This window comes from Antechinus flavipes, chromosome 3 (genome assembly GCF_016432865.1).
Source record: "Antechinus flavipes isolate AdamAnt ecotype Samford, QLD, Australia chromosome 3, AdamAnt_v2, whole genome shotgun sequence".
NCBI classification, from domain to species: Eukaryota; Metazoa; Chordata; class Mammalia; order Dasyuromorphia; family Dasyuridae; genus Antechinus; species Antechinus flavipes.
Genome location: NC_067400.1, coordinates 338,286,708 through 338,298,804, shown reverse-complemented (window position 1 = coordinate 338,298,804; position 12,097 = coordinate 338,286,708). Strand labels below are relative to the sequence as shown.

The following is a 12,097-nucleotide window of genomic DNA, read 5'->3' as shown; positions in this document are numbered from 1 at the left end:
ATGAATTTGGGGAAAATAAAATATTATATAAAATAAAATCAATACTGGGCCCACAGAGATCCTTATGTACACTTTAGTGGCCACTGTTTCTCTTTGAGTTTGACATTCCTAATGCAAAAGATAATTTTCCTTTGGGCTGGTAGAAGAGAAAATCTGAGCTTTGAGTCCCATTTGTAGCACTAACTAGTTATATGACTCCAAGCAAGTCATGTTAACTCCTCTGGGTCTCAGTTTCCTTACCTTCAAAATGAAAAGGTTAGACTCAATGGCTTCTATAGTTTCTTCTAGCTTTACATCTATAATCCTAACTATGCCCCAAAGGCAATCAAATTGTGCTTACCTTTTGATCTAGCAATACCATTCCCAGCTCTGTATTCCAAAGAGAAAAAGAGGAAGAGGAGCTAAGATCATGGAGTAAAGATAGGGACTTGTCTGCACTCGTCCCCAAATCCTTCCAAATAACTTTAAGTGACTCCTAACAAATTTTAGAACATAAAAATCCACAAAAAGATGGAGTGAAACATTTTTTCTAGCTGAAACAACTTAGAAAATCAGCAGAAAAGGTCTGTTGAACCAGATGGGAAAACAATGCAGTCTTGGTATAGGGATATGCTAGCACAGCCCGCATCCCAGCAAACCAGGAGTGGGCCCTGGGAGCCATTGAATCAGCAACAGTGGGATCAGTAGTAACAATGGCAGCTTCTAGAAGTTTCAGCCCATAGGAGGATAGAGCAGCTGGTTAGAAGGAGGTCTCTTTATTAGCACTGAGGAAAGAGTCTGTTGTTTGTCCATACTCAGAAGCAGAATATAGTCTTAAAAATTGTTTTTCAAATTTTTCAAATTTATTTTTATTTTAATAACATTTAAAAATATATGCAAAGATAGTTTTCAACAATCGTCTTTGCAAAACCTTGTGTTCCAAAATTTTTCTCCCTTTCCTCTTTCCATCCTCTTTCCCAGGCAGCAAGCAATCCAATACAGGTTAAACAGGTGCAATTCTTCTAAACATATTTTTGTATTCAACATGCTGCACACACAAAAAAATCAGATCAAAAGGGAAAAAACACAAAAAAGGGAAGAAAACAATCAATCAAACAACAACAACAATAACAGCAAAAGTGAAAATACTGTTCTTTGATCCACATCCAGTCTTTATAGTTAATTTCTGTGGATGCGGCACCTTCCAATACAAGTCTATTGGAATTGACTTGAACACCTCATTGTTGAAAAGAGCCAAGTCCATTATAGTTGATCATCATATAATCTAGTTACTATGTACAATATTCTCCTACCTCTGCTCACTTCACTTAGCACCAGTTCATATAAGTCTTTCCGGGTTCATTTTGAAATCAGTCTGTTCATCATTTCTTATAGAACAATGATATAGTCATGGCTTACATTCCAAGGTGAAGGGGGAGCACTAGCACATTAGTACATATTACCAGAGTGGATTGGGCATCCTCCTTGTGGTTCAAGGGCAGAGAGGAATGTTTGTGGTTATTCATGGACCAGAGTATAGGTTAGGAGAGTAGTAAAGACATTTCTCCTTAGATCAAAGCTCCTTGGAAGAACTGAAAACTTATAGGTTCCTAGAAAATCTCTGAAAATAGCTGCACAAAACTCTTGAAACTTGTCATTGCATCCTCTATCCTAGAAATAGAGATCTACTTTAACAAAGAGTTAAAAGCTGAGTAACAGGCTATGAAAATGAGTAAAAATAGAAAAGGATTCTGATCATAGAAAGTTACTGTGGTGACAAGGAAGTTCATAACACACATCCAAAAAAAAGTCAAAGCTTTTATATCCAAAGCTTCTAAAAAAGATAAGGCTTGGTCTCAGACCATGGAAGAGTTCAAAAGGGAAAACCAAGTAAGAGAGGTAGAGGAAAAATTGGGAAGAGAAATGAGAGGTTACAAAATACAGTAGAAAAAGTTAATGAGGAGAAGAATGCTTTAACAAAGAAAAATTGGCCAAATGGAAAGGACTATGAAAGCTCACTGAGGGAAATAATTCTTTAAAAATGAGATTTAAACAAATAGAAACTAATGACTTTATGAGAAATCAGAAAACAATAAAACAAAAGCAAAAGAATGAAAAAATAGAAAACAATGTGAAATATCTCACTGGAAAAACAACTGACCTAGAAAATAGATCCAAAAAATTAAAATAATTATTGGTCTACCTGAAAGTCATGATCAAAAAAAGAGTCTAGACATCATCTTTCAAGAAATTTTCAAGAAAAATTGTGCTGATACTCTTGAACTACAGAGTAAAATAGAAATAGAAAGAATCTACCAATCATCTTCTAAAAGAGATTTCAAGTTGAAAATTACCAGGAATGTTACAGTCAAATTTTGAAACTCCCAGATTGAGAAGAAAATATTGCAAGCACCAAGAAGGAAACAATTCAAGTATAGTGGAATCACAGTCAGGACAACACAAGATTTAGCAGCTTCTACATTAAGAGGGCTTATAATATGATAATCTGGAGAGCAATGGAGCTATTCACCTATTCAGCAAAACTGAGAATAATCCACCAGGAAAAAAAGGTGGCCAATGAAATAGAGGGCTTTTCAAGCATTCATGATGAAAAGACCAGAGTACATAAAGGAAAAAGACCTATATATAAAAAAATATATTTATAGCAGCTCTTTTCTCAGGGCAAAGAATTGGACATTGAGGGGATACCCATCAATTGGGGAATGGCTGAATAAATTATGTTCTGTGATTATGATGGAATCTTATTTTTCTATAAGAAATGATGAGCAATATATTCTCAGAAAAAGCTGGAAAATCCTCCATGAGCTCATGCAAAGTGAAATGTACTGTGTACAAAGTAAGAGCAATGTTGTGGGATAATCAGTTTTTAATGACTTTGATGTTCTCAGCAATACAATGGTGCAAAATTACTCTGAAGGAGTTATGATGAAAAATACTGTACACAACCAAAAAAGAACTTATTGTGTCTGAATACAGATTGAAGAATACTTTTTTAAGCTTTATTTTTCTTGAAGATTTTTCTTGGGGAACTCTATATTTCCTTTTACAACATGACTTATAGAAATGTTTTACATTACTTCACTTGTGTCTTCTCAATGGGAATGGGGTAGAGAGAGATGAAGAGAGAGAATCTGAAAATCAAAATTAAAAAATGTTAAAAATTGTTTTACATGTAACTGGGAAAAATAAAATATCACATAAAAGAAAAGAAAAGGACCCATATGCACAAAAATATTTATGATAACTTTTTTGTGGTGGCAAAGAATTGTAAACTAAAGGTTGCTCATCAACTGGAGAGTAGCTGAACAACTTTTGGCTTTATGAATGTAATCAAATACTATTGTGCTATTAGAAATGATAAGTAGGGAGAGTTCACAAAAACCTAGAAAGACACTGGAACTGAAGTTGAGTGAAGTGAGTAGAACCAGAAGAACATTGTACGTTGTAACATCAATATTGTATGATGATCAGTTATGATCTTCTTAGCTCTTCTCAGCAATACAAAGATCCAAGACAATTCCAAAAAAGTCATGAAGTAAAATGCTATTCACATCCAGAGAAAGAACTATGGAGTCTGAATACAAATTGAAACATACTGCTTTCACTTTTTTGTTTTTTGTCTTTGTTGTTTCTTGTGGTTTTCCATTTTAGTTATGAACCTTCTTTCATATCATGACTCATATTTAAATGTTTAACATAATTGTACATGTATAACCTATATCAGATTGTTTGCTATCTTGGGGAAGGAGGACGAAAAGGAGGAAGGAAAAGAAATTTGGAGCTCAAAATTTTACAAAGATGGCTGTTGAAAACTCTCTTTATATATAATTGGAAAAAAAATACTACTAAGTTAAACAAACCCCCACAGTCCTACTCTCTGCTAATAGAATCATTTGGAGAACTTCAGCATCAACAAAAAATTGTTTTGTTTGGATTTTGAGAAGGACTTCATCTTTGAGGCTAGTATATACTTTAGGTAATCCTTTATCTCTAGTTTTATCACCCTAATGTCAGGGGTCCTCAAAGTATGGCCCACAAAACAAAGTTTTTGTTTTTACTATAGTCCAGCCCTCCAAAAGTCTGAGGGACAGTGAACTGGCCCCCTATTTAAAAAGTTTGAGGACCCCTGCTATGTGTTGCTGATAATGAGTTTATCATTAAACTAAGCTGTCTTTGTAGTCAGATTTGCCAAATAGTCCAGTTCAATTTTAGCATATATGAGGAACAAATCTTGTATAAGAATAGCTTTCAAGACTGAATTTTGTTTTATTGAGTGAAATTCTTTTGAAAAAAATCAATAAACTATATGTACCATGGATTCTTTATACCCTCTAGTTGTGTAACCATAGAAATTTGATCTGCTATAGAAAATCATCTGTGAAAGTTGGCCTGTTCTCTTGTTAATGTATTGTATCAGATGATACCATTTGAGCAAACCTTTTTGATTTGCCACAGTTCCTAGAATTTCATCATATGTTTTTTAAAATACAAACCCCTGGAAATAGTCCATATATTCGTTATTCATTTTGTAACATGAATTAGTTTTATTAGAAGAATCTCTTTTTGAGAATGGGAATCTCAGGAAAGGGGGGACAGGTCAAATAAATTTTGATGAGACTGGGATTGATGCACTGGATTGTTGGCTGCTGGAAAAGTGGGGCATATGTCCAATTGGTAGATGCTGGAAGATCAATTTATTTTATCCAATTCATTTCAGCCCTAATTCAATATACATTTATTAAGAATCCTACCAGGAAAAAGAAAGTGCTGTCCTAGATTCTGGGGACACATGAGCTGGCATGAAGAGTCACTGCCTTCAAGGAATTTCCCTTCTATTTGGCAGGAGGTAAATGGAGAATGACCTTTTGAAACTAGAAGTCTTTCCTCTCAGTGCAACCTAGAGCTATTTCTTCTTCTTAAACCAACCAAACTTACATCAATAATTTAAAAAAAGATACTTTTTGTTTTTACTTAACCTTAATTTTCTGTTAGAGTTTTCCTCTTGCCCTGGCCAATAGCCCTGGCCAATTCTTTATAATAAAGAATAAAAAAGAGGAAAAAAAGCAGTTTATCAAAACTAATCAGCACATTAAAGAAGTTTGTCAGTGAATATGCATTGTTCCGTACCAATAGTTGCAAAGAGAGGAGGATGGTTCATTTTTACAATATTTTTTTCAGGAACAATCTTCACAGATTTAATTTTATGGTGCTCAATCTCTTTTTTTCCCCTACATTTATTGTTATAGTAGTTATTGTTTTTCTAGTTCACTTTGCATCAATTCATATGGCAGAGGCAGCATTGTGCATCCATAATTCTCAGAATTTTCACTTTTTTATGGCATAATACTATTCTATTACAAATGTTATTACTACATTTTGCTTAAATATTTACCAAGAAATGGGTTTCTACATGGTTTCCAATTCTTTGCTACCACAAAAACTATTGCTACGAATTGTGGTCTATTATCTTTCTCTTTTGAAAATTTTGGGCCATATACTTGGTCACTTTGGTCATGTTCTTATTGCAATTACAAATTGTTTTCCAGAATGGTTGAGACAGTTCATAATAATTTTTATTATATCAGTTATTTTTAATATAGTATGTTATATTAGATTAGCCTAAGGACCCTGCATACCTGATGGGAGATGACATTGTGATGTCTAGGAGAAGGGTAGGAAGTTATCCATTCTTGTCCTGCAGTTTGGTCTATAAACTAGTGGTAGTCTTTAAGAGAAACACAGACATATTTGAACTGTTGAAATTGTTATGCTCATTTATTCTCATTACAATTAGGTCTGCTTCAGAAAAAATAAATTAATTAAAGATTACAAATCCTGTAGGCAACATATTTCTCATCATGGTGCAAAAGCTATTAATGGGAATTACTTCTCTGTGTATGAATAGCTCATATTGTATCATCATACAATAGCCAGGGCTATTGGCCAGGGCAAGAGGAAAGCTCTAACAGAAAATTAAGGTTAAGTAAAAACAAAAATTTTTGTTCAGCCATCTGACCATGCTTTCCTTCTTTACCCTGATGGAATAGGAGAGTGGCCAACTGAAGTTGCTTGGTCTTAATTCCCAATAACTACAAGATTTTTTTCCCATGTAGACAGATGAATCTCAAGTCTTTTATCATAAGAGAATGAGTGTATATATGCCATAATGAGCAGCCAGAAAGCAGAATTTACATTGAATAAATGGTTACCAAGTTGGTGTGGATTTGAGTTAAACTGGGAAGGGTCTCCTGAGTATCTCCCTCATTGTATGTCAGATCTTTGAAATTCCCCTCTAGATATTAATCCCTTTTGCATGAAGAATTGCCCTCTTTGGATTCTTCTTTGAAAGTGGAAATACCCTTGAGAAAGGCTGAACCTATTCACCATCTGACATTTCACTGTGAATGTTTTTTTTAACATCATAAGATCTAGAGCTGAGAGCCACCCTAGAGTATACTTATTCAAACTCCTTTATTTCATAAAAGATGCAACTGAAGCTGAGAGAGGTTAAGTGAATTGACCAAAGGAACAGCCATAATGAGTATCAAAGACAGGACTTGAATGTGAATCCTCTGACCCCAGAGTAGGTATTTTTTCCATACCACACAGATTAGCATGATATTATCTGGAAAGATTAATAATTTCCTCAACTTTATTATAACATTTTCCTATTCAAGAATCTATAATGGCTCATTGATACCTTCCATATCAAGTTGAGATTTCTGTTTGCCTCCATAATCTGGCCTAGTCTTACCTAGAGTGGAAGACAGTAGGAGGGTGGAATCCATTCTTGTCTTGCAGTTTGCTCTATAAATTAACAGTAGTCTTTAAGAGAAATATAGCCATATCTGAGCCTAGACATCCTTGTGGAATGGGGAATTGGTCAGTGAAGGTTGATCTATTCTGACCTAACTATCCTTGTGTAACATGGGACTGGCCAATGAGGGATGACCCACTCTGATCTAACCATCATAATAGAACCAGAATATTCTGACCAGAATATTCTTTACAGCATAAACCATGTATAGGGTTCATTTTTTAGAAAATAATTATAACTTTTTTATTGACAGAGGGCTCCCTCTGGTCCTTGTACAATTTGAAGATTTTATTCCTTATGTAGAACCCCATAGCCTTCTGGATCTCATCTCCAATTAACTATTAAGAGGGACCAGTATTTAGAACATGTGCAAACTCAGATAATTGGTGAGCTTGCTTCTGGAAGTTCATGGTTAAAGAAAGGGCCTAATTCTACATTTCAGATCATACCCAATTAGTTATCTTATGACTATTTCCTGTCCACTTATAGAATACTGAATAAAAATTTCTGAAAGCTCTGCTGATCTAGATCTGTTTTTATGAGCAATTCAATTGAATAAAGGATTGATCTGAGTGGTCAGTTAGTGTTACTTAGGTCCAGACAACCAGGCAATCAAAAGGTCATAGTAATAGAATAACTAATTGCACATACTCTGAAGTAGAGAGTCAAGGTCCCTCTCTTTCATGTCATCACATGCTCCCAGAAGTCATCCCCCTGACACTGGGCCTTCATTGACTAGTATCCCATTGCTAAGAGAAATAAATCCATTTGATTAAATCATTAACTACTGTCTCTAGGTGAAAATAGAGCCCTGGAAGCACAAGGATCAGGACTTAGCTTCAACATATGTTCCTAGTCTTATTTCGCACTATTCTACTTCATGTAGGTTGCATTCCACCTAGAATTAGAACTAGCCCAGAGTAAGCTGGGCTTTGCTCCAGGGTTCTGACATGGGAATGAGGTTGGGGAAAGGGAGATCACAATTCTTCCTTGCAGTGCTTTTTTCAGACCTTGAAATTCTTCACTGGCTTCATGCCCCAAATCACTTCATTTCCTCCAAACCCTTTGACAGGGCAAAGGCTGTTAGTTAGGATTCAGTTTAGGCTCCTTGACTCCAAGTCCAGTGGGATTTGCACCACACTATCTCAAATTACTTTGTATGTATTTGGAATTTCCTTCTCTGTCTTCATGTTTCAATTCTCTATAATGTAAGTTCTTGAGAGCAAGGGTGTTTGTGTCACCATTGCCTAGCACACCACTATATTGGCATAAAGTAAATACTAAACGAATTCTTAATGGTGAATTGGAGATGAGATCCAGAAGGCTATGGGGTTCTACATAAGGAATAAAATCCTCAAATTGTACAAGGTCCAGAGGAAGCCCTCTGAGTGGGGAAACCTGTCTCCTTATTAAGGAGAAAGTTGGCAAAATGATTCCCCAAATAAGTATAGAGTCCTGAATTCAGTCTTATAAACATCCCCATTTTCCCTCTAAAATAGTTTGGTGACATAATTTTATTTCAGAAACACAGAAGACTGCAAACTAAAACTAGATTCTATGAGTGAATTCTGGAAGTTCACAGGAAAGAAAGGGCCCGACTCTATACTTCAGATCATACCCAGTTAGTTATTCTATGACTATTTCCTGGCCACTTACAGAATATTGAAGAACTTATTAAGCACTTACTGTACTTAATACTGAGCAAGACTGAGGGAGTACAAATATAAAATGTAAATTAGTGTCTATTTTCAGGATTTTCATTCTAATGGGAGAAACAAGACATCTATGGAATGGTGGTCAGGGACTCTTGAGTTAGTAGAGCTACAGGGATGATACATTTGATTTTTTTTATTACATAGCCATTTTCAGATATGTCCTCCCTTCTCCCCATAAAACTTTCCCTTATAACAATGGAAAAGAGTTCCTTATTTAATTTTACCTATTCATGAAGGCCTACCATTCTGTGTAGCTTTCCTCAGTTTACTGTGATCTCTTCCTTTTCTAAACTTCTGAAGCATATATTGTTTGTGATTCCTTAGGCACTTACTATTTTGCCATATGGGCAAAAATTACAAATTATCCCTGTCCCTTTGAGCACAGACAATGGCACACCACAAGCATCTAACATAATTTTCTATGCACAGTAAGTGCTCAACTAGTATTTGTAGATGATGTTGAATACAGTGAGAATGTTTTAAAAAATAAAAATTTGCACAAATGAAAGGTAGGATCATCATGATTCTTGTTACTTCACCTTTTAAACATAGAGTTAGTTTACCAAATAGATTTTATGTCCCTTGAACAGAGGTATAGTAGGATGAAATAACTAGAGTTTTGGCCCAGTGCACTAAAATTCAGAAAGGGCTGACATGACCTGCAGTTAATAGCATAAGAACATGGAATCCTAGAACTTCAGGTGAAAGGAATATTAAAGTTCATCTACTCCAACCACTTAGTTTCTCATATGAGGAAAATAAAGATAAAATGGGCTAAGTAGCTTGTTAGTAGTAGAGCAAAAATTCACTCAGGTTCCATGACTCTAACCAAATAGTGGACCAAACTCTTATTGCATGCAGTGTGGAGTCAGTTGAATTTAGCAATTAATAAGGATAATCAATTAAAACAGGAAACTACCTGATGACTGTTTCCTCCGTAACAAAAGCTGACCTCTTACTAGCCCAAGATGCCCTCCTCTTCCTAATCCTGTCATTGGCTTTCCCAAGAGCATCCTTGGCATGTCCTAAGACTTTTGCGCTTGCTAAGATCCCTCCATTTTGCCCAAGCAAACTGGCATTATTCTGTCTCCTGCTGCCTGCCTACTATATGTTCTGTTTGCCCTAGGGGCAAAAATTACAAATTATCACTGTACCCTTGAGCACAGACAATGGCATGTCGCAAGCATCTAACATAACCTTCTACACACAGTAAGTGCTCAATTAGTATTTGTAGATGATGTTGATTACAGTGAGAGTGTTTTGAAAAATAAAAATTTGTGCACAAATGGGAGGTAGGATCATCATGATTCTTGTTAGCTGTGATATTGCTGTGTACCATCTGGTTGTTGAACTATTACTTAGGCAAAGTATGGTGATCGTAGGTGTTGGAATAGCCAGGGAGTCATTCCAAAATCAGAGAGGAAACAACTCACTTGCTGGCACTTCCAGGCTAACTAAAGTCAAGAGAAGTCTCCTTTCCCTTCCTTTCCTTCCCCCCCAACACCACCCCCTCCATCACCCTCTGCCTGCTGTTTTCTGACAAATGGTGTTTTGTAAAGGATATGGTTCCAATTGGGATATTTGAAGGAATTTGTGAATCTGTTCAACTATATGTTTTTGCTGCCAAATTTAGAAGAAGGAAGGATGTGAAAGATGGCTGGTTTGTAATCTTCCTTTATGTCAGGCCAAGGTCTGGGGGGGATCATTTCCAAAGCCGGAGAAGCTGATGAGTGGCTTCATGAGTGTTTCATTTCCAGCACGCTCAGCTATCCTTACCATTAGTGTTGAGAGGTGAGACTTGAGTTTGACTCAGCATGGCCAGAGCTTATCAGCTTGGGGGCCATAGAGAACTGTGTAATTTAGATGAAATTGAGAGTCTTGGTTCCCAGATCTAGGGCGAGCTGGGAAGGCATGCCAGATTTGATACAGCACCGACATTGTGCCCTTGAGGTGAGAAAACTCAAGCTCTTACTGTTGACATAATATGAAGTTTCCATCTGAGATGCAAATGTGCTCTGGACACATGTGTAAATGATCAGACTGAGATGAATCTGGCATTAGGATTAAGTAGATGTAGTTTTGGCTCTAGAAATTTAGTAGCATGCCAGAGTAAAATGGGCCCCTTTCTCAGAATTGTAGCACTTTGGAGGCAGAGAGATCATTTTGAAAATAGAATTTGGAATAGATTGAAGGGTTAGAGGAGGTGAATCCTCCATTCATAAGTCAACAAGTATTTACTGCGTACTCACTACATTTCCGTTTGATTTAGGAATTGTGAGCGTGCAAGAAAAGTTATGGTTCTTTGCCATCAAATAGCTAACTGTGTTTTGGGGAAAGCAGCCTCACATGTGAAATAATTAGAGAATAACACAAGACTGGGGGAAAACAATATGGTACAATGGAAGGAATATTGGATTTAAACCTGAGTTCAAATCTCAGCTCTGTCTTTTACTACCATTATGACTTTGGCTAAGTTACTCAATCTCTCTTGAACTCAGTCTCTTCATCTGTAAAACAAAGGAGTTGTACAAGTGATATCTAAGGTCCTTTTCAATTCTAAATCTATGAGCCTCTTTCTTGGGGACTATTCCCTTTCTGTCATTAAGATTTCTAGGAGGATGAAAAACTTAAGACTGGACTTAAAAACTGGAAAAGAAGAATACTTATCTTACTGTAAACATAGGGCTTTCACCTGTGTGACCTTAATCAAATCACTTTTCCTTTCAGAATTCCAGGTTTCTCAGAAACTCAGGGGTTAGATTGGCTGAAGGAAGGTAGAAAATAAACATTTATTAAGTACCTATTATGTATCAGTCACTGAACTTAAAAAAAATTCTATTATTTGTTCCTTATAACAACCAGGTGAGATAAGTGCTTATTATCATTATTATTATTCCTATTTTACAGTCAAGGAAACTGAGGCAGAGAGATATTAAGTAGCTTGCCCAGGATCACAGCTAATAAATGACTAAAGTTAGAGTTGCTTTCAATGTCTTTGTGACTTCAGACGCAATGTTCTATCCACTACATCATATAACTGTCTACATGACTTTTAAGATTCCTTGTAGCTCTTAAAGTGATTCCAAGGTGATTTACTCTAGTAACAGGTAGTCCATAAAATTCCACGATTCTGGAATTTCAAAGTTTTTTTTTCAGTTAAAATTCTATGATAATCAAGTTTTGAGTCATGTCTGTGGTGATACATGACATAGAGAATTAGTTCATACCAATGTTAGGAAGCTAAGTCTACAAAGAGGATGGATTAATTATTGTTGAATATGAGGCCTTTATATAATTTTCCTTCCTCAGTGGTAAGCTTTGTTCTTCAGTTATCCCACAGACATGTGTAAGATGAGACACTCTCTGTAAGGAGAAAGACTTATTGAGATGGATCAGGACATGTCAATGTGAGGCAGCCCAAATGACTTCTCTACTTTTAGTAGGTATTTTCTAAGTGTTTATTGAGTAGAATTAAAGATTTGATTTCTCTTAATTAGTTGAGATAGCCAGGAGGCACTTGGTATTTGTTTTAGATGGAACTTTGAAGAAAATAGGTGAGAGGGTA

At 35.9% G+C, this 12,097-nt stretch overlaps 1 long non-coding RNA gene across 1 annotated transcript; it reads right to left on the bottom strand.

The window, feature by feature from the left end:
- Positions 1-2,977: 2,977 nt before the first annotated feature.
- LOC127557953 (uncharacterized) lies at positions 2,978-6,907 on the bottom strand. Its single transcript, XR_007952675.1, has 3 exons — positions 6,755-6,907; positions 5,637-5,725; positions 2,978-3,131 (listed from the first exon to the last, which is right to left on the bottom strand). It is a non-coding gene; the product is annotated as an uncharacterized LOC127557953 (long non-coding RNA).
- Between the last annotated feature and the right edge of the window lie 5,190 nt (positions 6,908-12,097).